The following is a 21,954-nucleotide window of genomic DNA, read 5'->3' as shown; positions in this document are numbered from 1 at the left end:
GGGGAAATGGGTGCAATTCCAACAAAAAGATGAGTCTAATTAATCTTAATGCTATACACTCAATATTGAAACATTCTGGAATAAGGCCTTGGTGTAAAAGTGTCTCACTTAACTATGTTTTTAAAGAAGACTGTGTTTGCCCAATATATACCAATGGATCTGGAGAACATTCTAGCTCCCAGCCCCCATCCCAATCCTTGTCCAGCAAAAACACACTTGGATAGATCATGGAAATCCCATAAATATGTTGCTATATTAGATACTGGAAATTATTGATATCACAGAAGTATTTCTATATTGTGAGACACAAAATAATTGTAATCATTTTGAAATAATATAACATTCCCTCAATGTGGATATAAAACTACATCTCAATCTTACTTTGTGTTTGAATGATCTTTAAATACTCTTTTTTACTTAATGTAATAACAATCAGTTGAAGCTCATGTCTGAGATGGAAATTTTTGAATTACATTAAATGTTTTAGGACTAGAGAACATGTCCATATTTGCTTAGCATTATCCAAACTATATTGGATAAAACATATTTACCTCTAAGCTAAGGCATTTTAAGGCTAATTTCAGCTTGAAGGTCCCTTTAAAAATGGAATCTATAATAGAAACTCAGACAAGGGCCTAAGAATATCTGTGCTAATGGTTACCTGTATACATAATAATACTATTTATTCAACATTTTCTCCTTTACCGATTGTTTAAATTCTATGTAGCAATCTTCAGCAAAAACATTTAAACACCAGGATCATAAGCTGGTAAGAATGACATACTGAAGAATGTAACTTCTTTTTTCTTGCATTTTGACTTTTGGCCTGCCTATCTACACAACCATTCTTCAAATTAATTTAGAGAACTGAGAAGTTTCAAGGAGAAGGATGGAAACTTGGAGAACTTTATTGAGACATTTGTACTAAGAATAGTCAGAAAAGAAAAAAAAAATAGTATCATTTATCTAAAGACATATCATCTAGAGCTGTGATCTTGTCAATTCTTAGTAGCTGAGTAGGGTCAGTTCCTCTTAGCACTTGAATGTGAGATCTCAGGAGATAATATAAAGGATTGAAAGAAATGGTGTTTGTGATTTCTTTTTAAAATAAGTTATAACCTTATTCTTCTTTCAGATTTCATCCAGGACTTATAACGAGTTAAGGAAACTATTGCCCATGTTAACTTAAAAAAAAAAAAAAAAATAACAAAAGTAATATTTTATTAGAAATTCCTGAGTATTTTTTTAAAATTCATTTGTGTTTTCAGTGTCATTTATAAACTGACATGTCATTATTGTCTTTGTCACATTAGACACATTCTCATTACAAAGTTTCATATTCTGTATGCAAAATAGGTTTAGGATAACTTGATCCAAACTCCTGTCCCCATATCTGGGTTCAGGGCTCTTTGCCTGTGCACCCATCAAATTCTGTGTTTCTGAAATTGACCTTATCCTAGCTTTATTCTCACACCTAATGAGATTTATTTGCTTGTATCTCTAGCAGAAATAAAATTTCTGTAGGGCTAATTCCCAACTTCTTAATACTTAATTAAAGGCTTGGCCTAGAGTAGGTAGTCAATAAATATGTGTTGAATATATGAATTAATAAATGAATAATACCAAGATACAAAACGCTGGAAGAAACTGGAAAAGGAAGGGCTCTAAATTGGTAATTTCTGAACCTATAAACAACTGTTCTTCAAAACCCATGACAAAATTATAAAATTATGTGCTATTCTTAAGTGTATTTATGTCTTTATTCCATACTGTTTTGTGAGTTTATTTCTATCTTAGATTGAAAAATATCCTAATGGAAGCAAATGTTTTCCGACATAAAATTATAAGTATATGGAAAAGGTAGCAAACTCAATGGTGTGGTTTTAGAAATGCTAAAATATTTCTTCTGATAAATGTAATTGTAATAGGGAAGAACAGATCTGACTCCATATTGGATATGTTTCTTTTGTTAACCTTTGTATTCTATTGCTTTTTCTACAAGTTAATCACTAAAGTGATGTTGCTTATGGCTTAAAGTATACATAATGGCACATCTCTGGGAACCCTGACTCCCATGCCTAAACATTAAGCTAAAATACCTTTGTTTAGCTCACAATAAACATCCTGACCAGGCCCATCTATGAATGGCTGCAGGAGAGAAGAAATTAACACATCCCCTCCAGAGTCTGGCTGGAATCAGGAAATATTTGCAACAACATATCATCTTTTTTACTTGACCTCTTCACCTCTACCTCTTTGTTCTATAAAAGAAACTAGCATCCAAAGCCAGGCAAGATAGTTCTTTGAACACAAGTCCACCATCTTCTCCGTCTGCTGGCTTTACAAATAAAGTAGCTATTCCTTGCCCCAACAACTCGTCTCTCAATTTATTGGCCTGTAGTACAGCGAGCAGTATGAGCTTAGACTTGGTAGCATAATTATTCCAGAAATTAGAGAATTATATTTGTGATTTATAATTTTAAGATTAAAAACTTTAGGATACAGTAGAAGAGTCTTTTACCTTATCTCTAATGTCCTTCCATTTATGCCATTGAAGTAAAGAATGATTAGTGAAGTAGAATAGAGTTGGATTCCAATTTTTGATCCACTTATTTACTGTCTTGTGGTACTGAACTGGTATCCTAATTGTTTTCTTTTATATCTGTTAAAAACCTGTGCCTCTAATAGAGTAGAACTCCAATAAATTATTGTAGTTCAACATTCTTTTCACAGGTATTTATTAAAACCCTTTTTACATATAAAGAATTTCACCTTAGCTTTGCAAAACTCTGGTGTCCATTTTCTACTTTTTCAAAAGAGAGATCAAAATACTGGTTTAAGCAGAAAAAATTTTCTTGGGACTGCTTATAAATTCAATGCTCCAGATCATTAATCAAAGCCATATTGTTTGGCGACTGTTTCATTTTAACAGTAATTAACCAAGAGTCTCATGTAATAGAAATTGAAATTAGCCTGTCTTCTCTCCCTCCCCACCCCAAAAAGAAATTTAAAAAGCCATGAGACTTGGAATACAAGGGATAGGAGCAAGCTCTGATCCTTTTCTCTATTCATACATCTGGTTGTGAGTATGAGGTATGAACCTGTGGAGAGAGAGACTTTTAAAGGAGGTCATTTTGAAAGCTGTTGACAATGTCTCCCAGTTTGGCAATAGCTCTTACCTTGACCTCAGACTCAGAAGCTTGTCCCAAAACAAGTGATATCAAACTCATGCATACTCTAACAATTTTGAGCTTCAGTCATTAGATTTCAGAAAACATATGCAAAATACTCTCCAAAAATCAATTATACAGCAGAATAATACTGATATTGAAATATTAATAAAGGTCCTAAGAGACTGTTCATTTATTTTTGCTCCAAATATAGTAAATTTCTTCTCATGTACTATACATTGTTTAAATTTGTGTAACATAAATAATACATAAATAAATAGTTTATTTATCAGAAATACAATTTTTGTTCACCTTCTCAAGTTCCACAGTACATTGTTATTCATATTCCTCAGGTAAGCTAATCACCTATGTCCGCTGAGTATTGGTCAATACGCATAAAATGTAAAACCATTAGGTTGACTCGTATCAACCTTGGTAACTGCTAAGAAGCATTAGAATGTTTAATTTAAAAGGAAAAGTAAATGTGCATGGATTGATCTTCTTGTCATCTAGTTCAGTATATTTTCTTGTGTAAATGCACTTCATTATTTTGAATTTAGTACAATGGTAATATAGATAAAATTCTAATATTGAACAATATATATATATATATAACAAAGTGAAACATCTAAGCTCTTCACAGAGTAGGTAATATTCTTCATTTGATTTGAAGAAATAAACTCTTAGAAATAAGATGCAATGTCTTGACAGACACACAATTTACAAGGATAAGTCTCATTAGTCTCAAGGGGTTCTAAATAAGGATTCCAAAATCCATCAGATTATCCAGTGTTAGCAACAGTGTATCTAAGATTTCTTGGTATATGAACTAATCTGGAAGAGTCTTAGAGATTATCATTCTAGTGAAATTCTTCCTTCTCTTCTACTCTCCAAGAATTAAAAATGAGAGCAAACTGTGTCCGTGTTCTATTCAGTCTGAATGCAATCAAATGGGTTTGTTGATTTCAGCCTAAGTTTATTCTCACATGAGATGCTTTGGAATAAAATCAGAAATAAATTGGCACCGTAGTTACAATTCCATTCCCAGGTTTTAACAATATGTTCACCGGGATTAGTATTTCAATAGATGTCAGGAAATAGAAAGAATGTAAGTTAGCAATTTTTTTTCTTAAAATAAATTTTACAAATAGACGTAAGTAGGTGTGTGGACACAAAAAGGTTTTTTTCTTAAGTAAATACCAAATCAAGAAAATGAGTATCCAGTTCTGTGTTGAACTCCAATCTTCTGTATTTTCTTCATTTTATTTTTGCTTTTTTGACTTCACTCAGCCCAGAAACTGACACAGTTCTAGTCATCAATACATAAAACCATTATGGGATAATAATAGTGACAATAGTATCAATAAATTAGTAAATAAATTTATTGAGCAATTATAAGATACAGTGAAATATTTAACATAAATTTTCATTTAACAGATTAATTTTGTGGACTAGTTTTCATTTAATCCACAAAAAAACACTTTAAGGAAGTTACTTTTATAATCTGAATTTTACAAAAGAAGAACCTAAAGCAGAGAGTGACCACATGGCACATCAAAGTTAAAACAGCTACTACTGCAAAACTAATGTTTAAAAAAAAAAAAAAAAATCCTTTATTTATTACATTACATTAACCCTTTATCTCACTTTTACTATAATTTATCAAGAGTCAAGGACCAAATCTTATTTACCTTTAACCTTCCCAGTACCAAATGCTATGTAAAGTTCATAGTTGATAATACTCTGTTGATGAGAGTATGAAACATATTTTTTTCCTTAACAGTTATTCATTATCAACTATGTGCTGTACAATGACCTCCTTGAATAGTTCTCAGTGATCAGTTGTGAAGTAGTTTCAGTCCTTCAGTAGTAATCTGTTCTGTTGCTAATTATTTTGTTTCATTCCTGGCCTTTTGCCTACAAGGTGGTTGGCCTTTCCTCCTCTATCCTGTTTCTCATTGGCTAGTTAGCTTTGTCAACCAGCACAACGTTTTTTCCTTTGGTTCGATCATGAAATTCCTAATTCTTAGCTGAGGAAAGACTCTAGATCTCATAGTGGAACAGAAGAAACTGAAGTATCTTGAAGCCCAATGAGGGCCGAAGAAGTTCAGGGGGCTAATTTTGCCATTCTTTTCAAATTTCCTGGATTATTCTTTAATCAGATTATGGCTATGAAGAGCAATTTCTCAGAAGTTAGTTTTTGCTGATTGGTAATGTGACAAATATGTTCCAAGTTTCTTGAGAAAAGAATAAAACTCAGAGTCAAGAGGATGTAAAGGGCGTTCATTACAGGGAAGCTGAAAAATCACCTTCATATGACTTTCTCTGCTTATTTCTGCTTTTCCTTCTTATTAATCCCTCTCTCTTCCTCTACTGTCCCTCTCATCTTCCTCCTTCTTTTTCTGCTTTCCATCTTTATCTGCTTATCTACAACCACACACACATACATATCTACAAATCTACATACAGATATGAAGATTGATTGATAGATGATAAATGGATAGATTGATAGGTATGTAGAAAAATGTATACATATGTAAATCAGAGTATTCTGGGGTGTTTCATTATTTCTGTAGAAGACTAAAAGATCAGAATAATTCACTAGATGACAAATAATCACATATCTTAAAACTAGATGCTTGAATGAATATCTACAAAGAATGGACTAAAGATTGTGAAACTGCTTTTGCTAACAATATTCTTTACCTTCACTTAGGCTACTTAAGTAAAGTTGAAAAATTCACTGGAAGTTTGAGCAGCTGATAGCAAAAATGTCCTTAGAGAGATCAAAGTGCATTGTGACCCCTTTGTAGAGTCTGAGGAAGCAGGAAGAGGTATTTGGAATATGCCAGGAGAAAGTCTCAATCAGATAGTCTGACTAGCTCAGCCTGAGACAAAAGAGCAAACAGAGACAAAATTGCATTAGTAGAAAGCTGCACTTACAGGTTCTGCCAGGATAAGGAATGTGCATGTGACAGAATTTACTGTGGGTTACTTTGGGAAGAAAAGAAGTCCTGTCGAAGATGTTATAGACTCATGATGCTTCGTCACTTCACCAGAAAGTGACTTGAGGTGGAGAATTCAATGTGGAGCTGATAGGTTGTAAGGTGCCAGGTGGGGTGGTAATCCCAGTGCCAAAGGAGCTGCAGGCAAGAGATCTCCAACTGTGTGTGCGTGTGTGTGCACACACGTGAAATAACACGAGCTCCCCTTGAAAGGAAGGTTCATTAAATACTTGGTATCAGCCACACCCAGATTACAACTGTAGCAGTCCATTAAAAACATGTTTCCCTTTTCTTGCTCCTCTTCCCAATCCCTTTTCAGGAGTTGTGTTAAACAGCAGCTAAGTGAGCGAAAGAGGAGATGAATTGGGAAATAGAGAAGGAGAGGAGCCAACTTTGCTTTCTTCCTAACTGTAGGTTTCTTGGGCTGAGGTTGGCACAAGGGATAAGTTATACAGATGAGACTGTTACGTTTTTATATTTCTGGACTGAAACGTGTACCTAGCAAAGATGACATTCACCTATTATCTAGGGATAATCAGAAACGTTATGAGACATGCCAGGGATTGGAGATGTAGGAGTGGAGTTGAGTGGGATTGGAGGAAGGAAAAAGATGATCAGCAAGGAAAATGAAGCAACTATTTGAAAGGGCGAAGAATTACTTCCTGTTTGACTCCTACAGAACACAGCTTGTTCAATTATATGCATAATCATCATTATTATGTGCCATTCACTTGGGCTAAGTGCTTTATATTCATAATCTTCTTTGAATTCATTTAAATTCAAGTGTAAATGGCAAATATTGCCTTGCTTGACAATTAAAAGAGCACTGTGGAAGAAAATCAACTAGGACACCGTGAGCACAGTCTTCACTGACGAATGCTGGGGATGAAAAGGCTCTGGAAGAGAGTTCAGACTTGAGGAAGAAGGGGGGAAATACGGACCTTCAGCAGGAGATGTCTACTGAAGTTCAGCTAGTTTCAAAAATGTGAATACAATTGTTCTTGAAGACTAGTAGCCACTGTTTGGGCAGTGTTTATTGAGAGTTGTGAAGAGAAGCAGAGGGTAAATCATGTGCAAGAGAAATTGTCAAGAAACTGATGCAGAACACAAGATCTTGTGAAAGTGAAGTTTTCAGAGGAAAATCTCAAGCCCTTCAGTGTCTCTCACACGGCTCTCACATCAGCAAAACTTTAGCATTTATAGCCCCATCATGGAAAAAAAATTTGCTTTGGGCAACTGATTTTAACTTTTAGATATATGGGCAGTAGAGAGAGACTTTTTTTAAAAGACAAATATATTCTTTCTTGGTATATTTTTCAAGCCAAGTTAGTTTTATTTGGAAAACTAAGACTCCAAAGATTCAAAAAATTCTTGGGAAAAAAAGTTCTGAAAGGTTGAGTGTGCTGATTTTGCGTTGTTTACCCCAAAATCAAGCTCAGAAATTCTCTTACCTATGCGTTATGATTTGGAGAATATGTTAGAAGTGTTAAAAACATATCCTGTGAAGAGGTTCAGAACAAGCTTCCCCAAAATGTGTCACTTTTTTGTGTGGATTATTTGGGGCTGAAAATGATCAAGGACCAAAAGACTTAGGAAGACCTTTTAACCTCCCCCTCAACTACCTAAAATAATTTAGATAGGGGGCCTGACTCAGAGAGAGAAAGCTATTACCAGAGATAACTTTTTTTCTGAATGACCCATCTGTAAGGCAGGGCAAACATCTAATTACCAAGCATCTGTTCTTCTTATCATCCTGTGAATTACCCTCCTTCCCTTTGAAGCCCCAGGCCCTATTCCAATCCTTAGCTCAGGATAGCATATAAACCTCAACTGCCCGACTTACTTTGGGTCTTATATCTTTAGGGATCCTGTTTGTATGAAATTAAATGTTTTCTCCTGTTTATCTGTATTATATCAATTTAATTGTTAGATCAGCCAAAGAACTTAGAAGCATAGAGAAAATTTCTTTCCTCCCCAACACTTGTCATTATGATCTCTACTTTTTCAACCACATTCCTTAAGCCATCTTTTTAAAAAAAAAAAAAAAAAAAAAGCACATTGTGAGGGCAATTTTTAAAAACTGGCCATAACCAAATTGGTCATATCCATTTAAGCAAATACAAGAAAAAAAAAAAAAAAAAAAAGGAACAAGTATGCAAGACTCTTCTACCTATTTGTAAACATTTAAAATATGAATTTCCCCTAAAATATAGATAAAAACAAATTGGGAGCTTTCTAGCTATTTACAGATATAATAATTTTATATACATAGTAAGGACAAGTACTCTGAAAATATTTTATCTATTTTTATGCTTCATATAAAAAAGTAGTTTTCAAAAAATTGGTAGGCATTTTATTGTTCTCTAGTCGTACACATCTTCTGACAATATCTTACACTTGATCTGAAAAAAGGATGGTAGTTACAAGGTGAAGGCTCAAAGAACCAGCTCTCATCAAATATAAGAAAATATTGATTTTGTGATCCACCATTATTTTAGGTAATGTTAAGAAAAGAAAAAATACTGACAATTAAAACAGAACGCATTGCTAAAACACTGACAAAACAGAACAAAATGTTTTCTTATCATTTAGAATTTTTATTTTCTGTTTTTTTAGACTCATTTTGATATATGTTTTTTATCATGTATCAAACTTGAGCACATGTGAAATGAAACTATAAATGAAATAAGATGGTTAAAGCATTCCGAAAATATCTGCTTATACAGAGTTTGGTATTACCAAATCACATTGTCTCAGAGTGGTCAATGTCAGCTTTTCCATGTAGCATCATCCTCTGTGCCATCAAAGCAACTACACAGTAGCATTTCTTAAATAAGTCTTCCACCATTTTCTTCAGGATGTTCTTCCAAACTGATAAAACCCATACTGCAAGTTTGGGCTTTCAATTTGCAGGCACCTGCTTTGTCAATAACAGTGGCATCAACAACTGCTGCCTGGATTGTTGTGATTGTAAAAGGTCCTGGATTTCATAATGTTTAACATGAAGAATGTGCACCTTGGAATTCACAAAATATTGTAGGAAAGCTAAAGAGTGTCTTTCAAATGTACTCTTAGAAAAAAGGAACACCTTACATTTCCTCAATACTTGATTTAGGATGTAAAATGATGGGAACAAAGTAAAATTTGCATTTGAAAGATTTTCATTTAATTCCTCAGTTGTAAAGCAAGGAAAAGATATTGAAACCTTATTCATTCTGTGCTTTCTTACACTGTGGTTCTCTATTTTTTACATTCTTCTTCTTTTTTTTTTTTTTTTTTTTTTTGTCTTTGCTTTGTCACTTTTGTTTCCTCTATTCTTTTTTTTTAACCTTTGACTATCCCAAGAATCTGAGAGCCTTTAAGACCCTCATTTAACTCTGAGACCATAAAAAATAGTTCCTAATACAAACTAATTCAAGTAATTATTAAACATGAAAAGCCAGCCTCACCATTAACTTTTGACTTAACCCAGTTTTTTTCTTCCTCAGCTTCTAAAAAGCATTCAAAATTTCTTTGTTCTGCTGCTCCCCGGCCAGTCTCTTAGGAAGTTAAACCTTGCTTGTTAATTCCTGTGGGCTAAAGAATTCTGAATTCTTTGGTGGTCAGTGCTCAGTTGTTTGGGAAAGGACACACAAGAATAATAGGCACATGAACTAGTCAGACTTTAGAAAGACAGGAGGCTTGAAAAAGTTATGCCACATGACATGACATCACATGCTATGTGTAAGCACTACTGTGTTCTGTGTATTTACACTCTAGTTATTTAGGAAATATCTGTAAGGAATTTGAGCCATTATGGAAGTAACTTTGGTTATTTTTAATGTTGTTTTGATGAATACACCATAATGAGAAAGTAGCCATGTAGGTTACAAGTTTATTAGTGGTACCAAGAGTCCCAAATGCAAATGCATCCAGAGAGCAACACATAAGGAAAGCAGACAGTGTTTCCCCTAAGAGAAACATGAGAAGTGTGGCGAACTGGAAAGGACACATTCCAATTAAAACTATTCAAATTCAAACATTTTCTTAACACTTTGGACAAACACGACTGCAGCCTCAACAAAAGCCGTTGCAGCCTCAATTAAATTGAAGCTACACAGTGTAAAACTTAGACATTACACAAATGACTTAAAAAGAAAAACAACTCTTGATCACACTTGCCGTGGGATCAAATTAATGAAAAAAAGAAAGAGTGGGGATTTGAAGCTGTGGGTTAAGGCCTAAAGTTAAAGCCTAATATTATGGACTACCTTGGCATCTGGTGAAACCAAGAGGGCCTTGAATGGCTTAACCACAAGTTCCCCTTCTGACTCTCTTCCCAAGGATAAGGTCCCTAGCCAAACAACTCTCCTTATCAAGGAGACCAGGTACAGTTCTGGCATGTCCCTGAGGACCAGGTTTCAGTTCCTAGCTAGGCTGTGGAATTGTTCCAAAAAGCTAAGCACATCCTGCCTAGGAACAAGAGGTCACCGCATCCTCTTGATACTATAAAGTGTGCCTCCCACAGCCCTGGTTGTTCACCGTTTCTGGGTGCAACCCTCATGGGGCCCTTTGTGGCATGCAGGGTCCTCCTTCCCTGCGCTGTGATTAGACGTGGCAAACAAACTGTTGTCTATCTCATCTGTCCAGTGTCATGAGTCCTGCATTCAGCCATCCCCACAGCCCTGGGGGGAGGGAGGATCCCTCCCTCATAAATGGGGTGAAGAGGAATCATTAAAGCAGAGGTAGTGGCCTCATGCAGAATAAATGTTCAAAAACTTTGTTGACTTATTTGTGATTAAGGACAAGTATAAGAGTTAATACACAAAATTTCATTTGTGGCCATTTGCTACTTGTTTGCAAAGAACTTAGATGCTTCCAAATACTGAAAATTAAATAACCAAACTTCACAAAACCAGTAAATCTCTATTCCATGAAGGAGAAGATGTTTTGTAACATTTAGAGTGTCAAAATAAGTTCTGAATTATTTCTGAAGGGCTGATGTGCAAGCATTCTTTCCTTGGGGCTTCTGAAAAGTTTGGTCTTTAACCCCCAAAGCCTAAAACTGCCTCAGGACAGAAATGCCTTTAGTGTTCCCTCCTTTCATTATCCTGCCTCTAGGCTGTGTTAAAAGGAAAAGAGAGCCTCTCAGTTTGCTATAGCTTTAGAAAGTTTGCCTGTCTTGTCATGCAAAGAAAAGCATTGGGGATTTGTTTATGTGTTGCTTCACAAGTTTTGACTTATTACCCTTGAAAAAAAAAGTTTGATAAATCACCAGGCATATATCATAGAGTTATGTGAGTATTAAAGGCTTAATCTTTGCATTTGGGAAGCTTATATGTCTAATGTAAAGTAGCTACTCAATAAATATCTGCTAGTTGAATATATGTGCTATAATGGCCAATACACTACTGTGATAGGGTGCTAGGAAATGTGTCAGTTAAGTAAACCATGACATTATTATTATGCAATTTTACTTACATTTTAAAATTATCTCCTTGGAATAATTTCTAACATTTGTCATTATAATCAATACATTTCATAGTTGTAATTTAATTAGGTCTCTTTTTCCTTCCTTCTTTACTGATTTTTATTAGATTATGAGAGTTATGAATACTAAAGCTTGTAAATTGTGCTGCTGTCAGTTCATAGTACATCACCACGGATAACAATTGGGAATGTACTTTAAATGGTCTTCTCACAATTAATGGCAATTTGAGTTGATCAACACAAACTATCACTTTGTGCCTTTGTCACCAATAGCTTCTTTTTTTTTTTTGGCTTCTGACTTGGAGTAAAGACCATAGAAATATAAAATTACCTACTGCATATACAAATTTACGGAGTTAGATTAGCTAGTAAAAAGTATGCTATTTCAATTCAAATGTAACAATAGTAAAAATTTATTGAATAGTTACTATGTGTCAGGCACTGTGCTAATGGGACTTACAGCTCTGTTTAATTTTTCTAATAGTCCTACAAGCAACTTATATCAAGTCCATTATACAGGAAATGAAACTGAAGGTAAGTGAAATAATTTTTCCTTATATGGTACATAATGACTAAAATGATTAATTTAATGTGTGAATTTGGCTAGACCACAGTACCTGGCTAGTTGGTAAAACACTATTCTAGAAGTTTCTGTGAAGCTGTCTTTTGGATGGGATTAGTGTGTAAATCAGTAGACTGTTCGTAAAGCAGATTGTTCTCTGTAATGTGGGTAAGCCTCTTTCAATCAGTTAAAGGCCTTTAGAAAAAGATTGACATCCCTGGAGGAAGAAGGAAGTCTGCCAACATACTCCCTTCAGCTTCGAACTGCTACTCTTCCCTGACTTCCATTCTGCCAGCCTACTCTGCAGATTTTGAACTTGCCAGGCTCCACAACTGCATGAGCCAATTTCTTAAATCTCTGGATAGACAGGGAGAGAGAGAGAAAACCCTGATTCATACAGTGGCAGGAGTGAAATTTAAAACAAGGATTTTCTGATTGTAAATTTTGAGATTTTTATAATTCTAGGCATAATGCAAACTCAAATTATGCTGTTTTATTTTATCCTTTAATATGTGCTTATCCTTCTGTAATGTGTATGTGTGCATGTGTCTGCTTGACATCACTTTGGTCTACCACCCATCCACCGTGTGCAGTCAGTTTGGCTCTGGTCATATCCCTACTATCCCCTGGGTTAGGGGAAAGCACACACTTCAGATTTGGCCAAATAGAACAGTACTTTGTTTCCACCACAATGATTGGTTTAATGAAGGGCTCAGAGTGAGGCCAGTTAAAGCCTTCCTGGATCTCTCAGGAAAGAGGATTTCCTTCTAAAATTCTTTTTATTAAGGACAATGTAGATACTCATATAGGTCCCAAGCTGCCAGAAGATAAAATAAGCAAAGAAGAAAACGGAGGAGAGCGACAATATTAATGAATCATTGGAGTTTTTAGGACCAACCTCATTTAACCACATATAGTTTTCTGATATTATATATTCTAATAGTGGAAACCAATTTATCATTTAGTTTAAATTAGAGTTATGTTTCTGTCACTTGAAACTAAAAGAACTTAAATTAAAACTTAATTACAAGAACTTAATTAAAAGAATAAATACTTTCTAACACAGTTGAACATTTATGTTTGTTTTTGATTTTTTGATTCAGAAAGTTTTGTGACACTCAATATACTGATAAACATCACCATGGGAGAAATTATAGCACAGACAACTATTATGTGAAAATATCCATTTACTTATCCATCACAGTAATAGATTTAATTTATCTTCACAGAGGTGAATCTTCCATAATACTTACAGACACATAAAACATTCTATTTTCATAGAATCTTTTGGTTTTCCAAATGTTATTCCATTGGTTATCTGATTCAGATAGTCATCAAGCCCAATGACATGGCTTGAATCAGTATGATGACCACAATGTATTGATGATGAATTTATTGCTAAGATGTCTGAATGACTTAATATTTCACAATTAGTTAATGGCAAATAAAGACTAAATAAATCCAATGTATACAAAAAATACAGAGGTTGTCACATAGTAACCAAGCCACAAATACTAAATAAGTAATTGCCATACATATATGAATTTAATGTATATATACAGATATGTGTGTATATAAAATGCATATGTATATTCATATATGGATATATAGCTGTTATATCACATATTTGAGCACTTTGTACTGAAAAATACTTAACTTTTCTAATTCAAACACTTATTAATGATTTAATATTTTTGATCAAGGAAGGAAATGTGCAGAAGACCACAAATAGGTTTGATCTATTGTAGGAGACTATCAGGAGATAACCTGAGAGCAAAATAGATTTAGATGGGTAGAGTTTTTATTTAATCCAATGGTATAGAGAGACAAATAGAGGAAATTAACAATTCAACATTGTTAAAAATTTTCCTACTCTTAATATGTACAGAGATCTGAATCAAAAATCTGTGGAAAAATGAGGATTCGTATTAGAACAATTGTTAAATAAATCTTAATACATGCAGCAGGAACAAAAATGGGATTAAATCTTTAATAAGTGAATATTGATTATAATACTGTAGAAAATCTCTCATGAGTTAGGTATATTGTTAAAAATTTTCATAGAATAACTTCTTGAAAAACATCTCTATAATAGAATGTATTTTAAAACCTATAATGTATTTTCATGCTACTGAATGAGCATGAAAAGCCAAAATTCTTTCATTAGTCAAAAGAAAATAAGACCTCAGTGGAGAAATTTCAGATAAATAATTTCTTGGCTGATGTTTTGAATATTTGGAAGATTCTATAAAAGATGATTCTGAGACCAATTTAAGGCATACTTTTGGTAAGTCTTCTATAAGAAATATACATAATAGAATATGATTTCATAATAATGTGATATTTTTAATGCCTGAATACATCTAGAGGTAACACTGCATGTTCATTAAAGTCATCTCCTGCAAACTTTTTTGTCTGAATTACTGTCTCTAAAAACTAAATCTGATCAAGTCCCTATACTACTGAGAAAAAAAAAAAAAATCCTGTCTTTCCTTTGCTCATAGGACAATGTCTAAACCCTTTATAAGTTGCCTTCTTGCTCTATCCAGTCCTATCCTCTTAGAATGTACAATCTGGTAATTTTAAGTTTTATCAATATTTCAACAGGGCCTTTATACCTATGCAACTTTGTACATACTATTCTTTGGACTAAATGCCCTTGATCCGCTTTCTTTGTTTGCCTAACTCCAAACCTACCATAAAGATCCTGTCAGCTCAAAGTTGCTTCTGTCACTATGCTTCTTTGGCTCCCTCAGGCAGAGAGTAAATATCCTTTGCCCTCATTTCATGTTACTCATACTTTTAATATTATATTTATCTCCCTGAGCTATAATATTTTCATATTTCTCTTTGTCTAATAAGACAGTGGGTCCATCAAGGTCTAGTTCCACATGTATTTAACTTTATATTCCTGGTATTAAGAAGTATGAATCAGACATAGCAAATGTTCATTAATTATTTGTTAAATATTTAAATGAACATTTGAACGAATAAATGAATGCATAAATTGAATATTTTTTCTAACTTCCTAATCTGTGCTTTCAGAAGTGTATCCTTTGTTTTGATGGTGTATCCGAAGAGGCCTAATGAAGAAAGAGACAAAATCTACATATAGAAGATTTAAACACTATTATCACATTTTGGAGCAAAGGAGATATGTTTAGAGAGATTATTAGAAATATTTAAACTGAGACTTCCATTTTCTTAACATTCAATCCAGTGTTCCTTTGAAGGTCTTCTGACGATTCCATTTTGTCTGTCAAGAAAAAAAGTGACAATAGAGTGAATTTTATTATAGCTTGACACTTTGGGGAATATCTTTTACTATCAAAGAAATTAGATGTTGAATGAAATGGAAGCGTAAACCTATGCGATGCTAATTTATCTACAGTTACACTAAAATTGTCCTAATAAAATATAAAAATATTGAGTTGTTAGATTTAAATACATTATAGCACAATAAAGTATTAACCATAATAGAAAAATTGAATAAATTTAACTATATCAAAATGAATAACTTCTATTCATCAAAACACACTGCTGAGAGAATTAAAAGGCAATCTAGAGTATGTTAAGATATTTGCAATGAATTTATACAAGAGACATTTATCTAGAATATGCAGTAAATGCCTGCAAATCAAGTATAAAAAGAAGACAGCAATAGAAAACTGGGCAAAAGTCTTGAACAGACACTTCACAGAGAAGGTAAGTAACTGGCCAAAAAACCTATCAAAATGTCTTCAAATTTAAAGGAAATGCAATTTGTAAATCATAATATGATACTTATTTATCTACCAGAAAATAAAAGTGAAAAAGATGAAAAATGAAAATACCAGTTGTTGATGCGAAGAGGGAGTAAAGAGAGCCCTCATTCTTTGTTGGTGAGAATGTAAATTGGTACAACTTCTTTCCTGAATAGTTGCATACCCTTATAAGACAGAGACTCTACTCCTAGGTATATATTCAATAGTAATATACATGTGTATTCAACCAAAAACATGGACAAAGATGTTCATTGATGCACTATTTGTAATATCACAACTCTTCAAAAATCGAAAAGCCCCATAAGCAATTAAATGAAAAAATAACTTGTAATACATTCACATAGTGAAATACTATAGCAATTGAAATGAACAACCCAAAACTTCACACAAGAAGGGTAATTCATGTTCATGTTCATATATCACTCACAAGTATAATGTTGCGTGAAAAGCAACCAGACCAACCAACACACAAAACACAAACTGTGTGATCCCATTTACCTAATATTTTTTTAAAAAGGCAAAGTTAATTAATCTATAATGTTAGAACTTGTGTTATTAACTTCTGTTGAAGGTAATACCTGGGAGAAAAAATAGAGGCTTCTAGGATTTGGCAAACGTTTTGCTCCTTGATTTATGTTGGTAAAAATTTATTGAGCTGTTGACTTAGGGTCTTTGCACTTTTTCTATTTTTATTGTACTTCAATGTAAATTGCTAATACTTTGCTAATACTTTTATTACGGTGTTTTAAAATAAAATAGTTCATGGTCCTGCTTCATAGTTTAGAGTGTAGATCTTAATCTTTCAATACTCATTAGCGTTTGTAGCATCTCTCCCTTGTTATCTCTCCTACTAAAAATATTTTTATAATTTGGAGTTTTGTCATAAGTGATCAAATTGTACAAAAATTATGGATTCCTAAACTTTAGAAATATGATCCTATGAGAATGTGGGGGATTATTCTGAGAGGAATACTGATGACATATACCTAATTATAAGATTACTCATTTTTTAATTTGATAAATTTGACATGTTAACATTTTATAAAGTGTACAGCATGATACATTTATATTTTGTAATATGGTTGCCATTGAAGCAATATTTATCACATTACATCATTATAGTACAATATTATTGTCTATATTCATTATACTGTACATTAGATCCTTCTGGCTTTATCTTACTTGTTACAAGTTAGTACCCTTAAACACCATCAGTCTTCTCCCTCCACCTCTCATCCTCTGATAATTACCATTTTACTCTGCTTTCTTTACAGGTTTGACTTTTTTGGATTTCACATATAAGTGATACCACACAGCATTTTCTTTCTCTGTCTGACTTATCTCACTTAGCACAACGTGCTCAATATCCATCCATGTTGTTGCAAATGAGAGGATATCCTCCTTCCTCATAGCTGAATAATATTTCATTATGTATATTTACTACATTTTTGTATTCATTTATCCATTGATAAGCCTTTGGGTTGTTTCCATATTTTGGTCATTGTGAATAATGCTGTGATAAACATGGGTGTATATATATTTTGTCAAAATCCTGTTTTCATTTCTTTTGGGTATATACCCAGAAACAGAATCTCTGGATCATGTGGTAGATCTATTTTTAATTTTTTGAGGCACCTCCATGTTGTTTTTCATAAAGATTGGACTAACTTACATTCCCACCAATAGTGTATAAGGGTTCCCTTTTTACCACATCCTTGCCAGCACTTATTGCCTCTTGTCTTCTTGATGATAACATTCTAACAGGTGTGAGCTGATATCTCATGGTGGTTTTTATTTGCATCTTCCTGATGATTAGTGATGTTGAGCATCTTTCCATGTCCCTGTTGGCCATTTTGATGTACTTTCTGAAAAAAATGTCTATTTAGTTCTTTTGTCCATTAAAAAAAAATCAGATTGTTTTTCTTGTTATAAATTATTTTGGTTCTTTATAATTTTTTGGATATTAATCCCTTATCTAATATATGGTTTGCAAAAATTTTCTTCCATCCTATAGGCTGCTGTTTTATTTTGTTAACTGTTTCTTTTGCTGTGTAAGAAGCTTTTGAATTTGATGTAGTCCCATTTGTTGATTTTTGTGTTTTTTGTTTCTGTTTTTTGTTCCATGTCCAAAAATCATGGCCAAGACCAGTATCAGTGAGTGTCTTTCCTATGTTTGCTTCTAGGAGTTTTATGTTATAATGTCTTATTTTTAAGTCTCTGCTCCATTTTGAGTTAATTTCTGTGAGTGGTGTGAGATAGGTGTCCCTTTTCATTGTTCAGTAAGTGTTTCTCTAGCTTGCCCAGCACCATTTTTTAAGAGACTATTCTTCACTTATTGGGTGTTCTTGGTTCCCTTGTTGGATATTAGTTGAATGTGTATGCCAGGACTTAATTCTAGACTCTATTCTGTTCCACTGGTTTATGTGTACATTTTTGTGTAAGAACAATACTTTAAAAAAAAAATTTTTTTTTATCACTATGGCTTTGTAGTTGAATTTGAGACCAGGAAGTGTGATACCTCCTGCTTTGTTCCTTTTAATCAAAATGCTTTGGCTAATTGGGGTCTTTTGTGATCCAACACAGATTTTAAGATAGTTTTTATACTTCTGTGAGGAATGTTTTTGGTATTTTGATGGGGATTTTGTTGACTCTGTAAATGGCTTTGGGTAGTATGGCTATTTTAGCAATATTTATTCTTCTGATCCATGAACATGAGCTGTCTTTACAGTTGTGTGTGTTTCTTCAATTCCTTTCTGAAGGATCTTGCAATTTTCATAGTACAGATCATTCACATTCATGGTTAAATTTATTCCTAAGTAATTTATTGGTTTTTGTGCTGTTGTGATTAGTAAAAATTCTATTTCATTTCTTTGAAGCTCTAGTATTAGTGTAAAGGAATGTCACTGATTTCTGTAATTTGATTTTGTAACCTGAATATTTACTGAAATCATTGATTAATTCCAACAGCTTTTTGATTGACTCTGGGATTTTCTATGTATGAATGATATCGCCAGCAAATAGTGACAATTTCACTCTTCTTTTCTGATTTAGATGTCTTTTATTTATTTGTCTTGCCCAGTTGTTCCAGTGAGGACTCCCAGTACTATATTGAGTAGAAGTGGTGAGAGCTGTCAATCTTGTATTTTTTCTGATCTCAGAGAGAGGCTTTCTAATTTTTTTTCCATTGAGTATAATAGTTAGCTGTGGGTTTATCACATATGGCCTTTATTATGTTAAGGTATATTCCTTCTATACCCAATAGGTTAAGGGCTTTTATCATGAAAGAATGTTATATTTTGTCAATTTTTTTTCTGCATCTTTTGAAATAATCATCTGATATTTATTTTTCATTTTACTGATGTAATTAATTACATTTATTGATTTGCATATGTTGAACCATTCTTGCATCTCAGGAGTAAACCCCACTTGGTCATAGTATATATTTATTTTAATGTGTTCTTGAATTTGGTTAGCTAATAATTTGTTGAGAATTTTTGCATCTATATTCATCAAAGATATTGGTCTATAGTTTTCTTTTTTGTGGTATCCTTATGAGGTTTTCTTATCAAGGTAATGCTGGCTTTGTAGAATGAGTTTGGAGGTATTCCCTCTTCCTCTTTTGAAAGAGTTTTAGGAGGATTTGTGTTAATTCTTTAAATGTTTGTTAGAATTTACCAGTGAAGCCATCTGGCCCTGGAGTTTTCTGTGTTGGGAGTTTTTCTTACTGTCTCAATCTCTTGACTTATTATTGGTCTGTTCTAATTTTCTGTTTCTTACTGATTGAGTCTTTGTAGGTTATGTGTTTCTAGAAATGTATCTATTAATTATAGGCTATGTAGTTTGTTGGCATATAATATAATTGTTCATAGTAGTCTCATTATTCTCTGTATTTCTGTAGTAGTTGTAATATCTCCTCTTTAATTTCTAATTTTATTTATTTGAGTCTTCTCTCTTTTCTTTCTTAGTCTAGCTAAAGGTTTGTCAATTTTGTTTATGTTTATCTTTTTGAAGAACCAGCTTTTAGTTTCGTTGATATTCTCTATTTTTTTTTTTTTTCTGGTCTCTATTTCATTTATTTCCACTCTAATTTTTATTATTTCCTTCCTTCTGCTAGCTTTGGGATTAATTTGTTCTTCTGTTTCTTGTTCCTTGTGGTGTACACTTAGGTTATTTTTTTGAGGTTATTCTAATTTCTTAATATATGTGTTTATTGCTGTAAACTTTCCTATCAGAGCTGCTTTTGCTGCATCCCTCGAAATTTGATATGTTGTATTTCTATTTTCATTTGTTTTGAGATAATTTTTGATTTGCTTTTGATTTCTTTGACACATTGGTTGTTTAGGAGTGTGTTGTTTAGCTTTCACATATTTGAAGATCCACTAACTTCCTCCTGTTATTGATTTATAATTTTATGTCCTTGTGGTCAGAGAAGACAGTTGGTATGATTTCAGTCTTCTCAAATTTGCTAAGGTTAGCTTTGTGGCCTACCATTTAATCTATCCTGGAGAAAGTTCCATGTGAATTTGAGAAGAATGTGTATTCTGCTGCTGTTGGATGGAATGTTCTATATATGTCTGTTAAGTCTATTTGTCTTAAAGTGTGGTTCAATTCTAATATTTCCTTGCTCATTTTTCTGTCTGGATGATTTCTGCTTTGTGGTGTATTGAAGCCCCTACTATTATTGTATTGTCTGTTTCTCCCTTAAAATCTGATAGTATTTGCTTAATATATTTGGATGTTCATATGTGGGGAGTGTATATATTTATGATTGGCATATCTTCTTCATGTGTTGACACCTTTGTCATTATATAATGACCTTTTTTGTCTCTTGTTTTTTGGCTTAAAGTCTATTTTCCCTGATATAAATATGGCTAAACCTGCTATTTTTTTGTTACCAATTGCTTGAAGTATCATATTTCACCCCTTTACTTTGAGTCTATATTTATCTTTGGAGCTAGGTCTCCTAAAGGCAGCACATATTTAGATCTTGTTTTTTTAATTCATCCAGCCACTCTGTGCCTTTCAATTGGTGAGTTCAACAATTTACATTTAGGGTGATTATTGATATATGAGAACTTACCATTGCCATTTTATCTTCGGTTTTCTGGTTGTATTTGTATCTCTATTTCTTTTTCTTTGTGTTTCTGTTTACCATTTGCAGATAGTGGTTTTCTGTAATACTTTGCTCAGTTTCCTTTTTTTTAATATTCTATGTGTTTGCTCTAGATTTTTGTGTCATGATTACCGTAAGGTTTGTATGAAACATCTCACAGAAAAAACTGCTGGTAGCAACTTATCTTCACTTGTCTCTACAGGTTCTGTCATTTTCCTCATCCTTTTTATATTTTTATGGCCACAAATATCCCTTTTTATGCTGTTAGTTTGTTACCAAGTTGTAGTAGCTATAGTTATTTTTACTTTTTTCTTTAACCTTTATTTTATAAATGTGTTTAACACCCTATTCTAAAGAAGAGTTACACTTTTCTGATTCTGTCTATTTATCATTACTCAAAGTTTTGTATACTTTTATCTTTTTATTTCAGGTATAAGAGCTCTTTCAACATTGGTTGTAAGGCAGGTCTGGTGGTGGTGAACTCCTTTAAATAACCTTTCTGACCCCTTCTTCTCCTCTCCTCCCAGAATACCCATTATTCTTATGTTTCTCCGAATGGAGTGTGATAGATCTTGGAGGGTTTCTTCGATGTTAAATCTTAGTTCTCTCTCCTCTTCCACCTGAATCATTTCTATATTGCTATTTTTCAGATCCCTTATTCTCTCTTCCATCTGATCTGCTCTATTTCCACTGCTTTCTAATGCACTCTTCATGTCATGTACTGAGTTCTTCAACTCCAGAATTTGTTTGGTTCTTTTAGAATTTTAGTTTCTTTGGTAAAGTACTCCTTTTCATTAATTTTATTTCTGATTTTACTGAACTGCCTTTCTGAGTTTTCTAATATCTTGTTTCTTCCCAACAACTATTTTCA

This window comes from Balaenoptera ricei, chromosome 5 (assembly GCF_028023285.1).
Source record: "Balaenoptera ricei isolate mBalRic1 chromosome 5, mBalRic1.hap2, whole genome shotgun sequence".
NCBI classification, from domain to species: Eukaryota; Metazoa; Chordata; class Mammalia; order Artiodactyla; family Balaenopteridae; genus Balaenoptera; species Balaenoptera ricei.
This window is presented reverse-complemented; position numbering follows the sequence as displayed.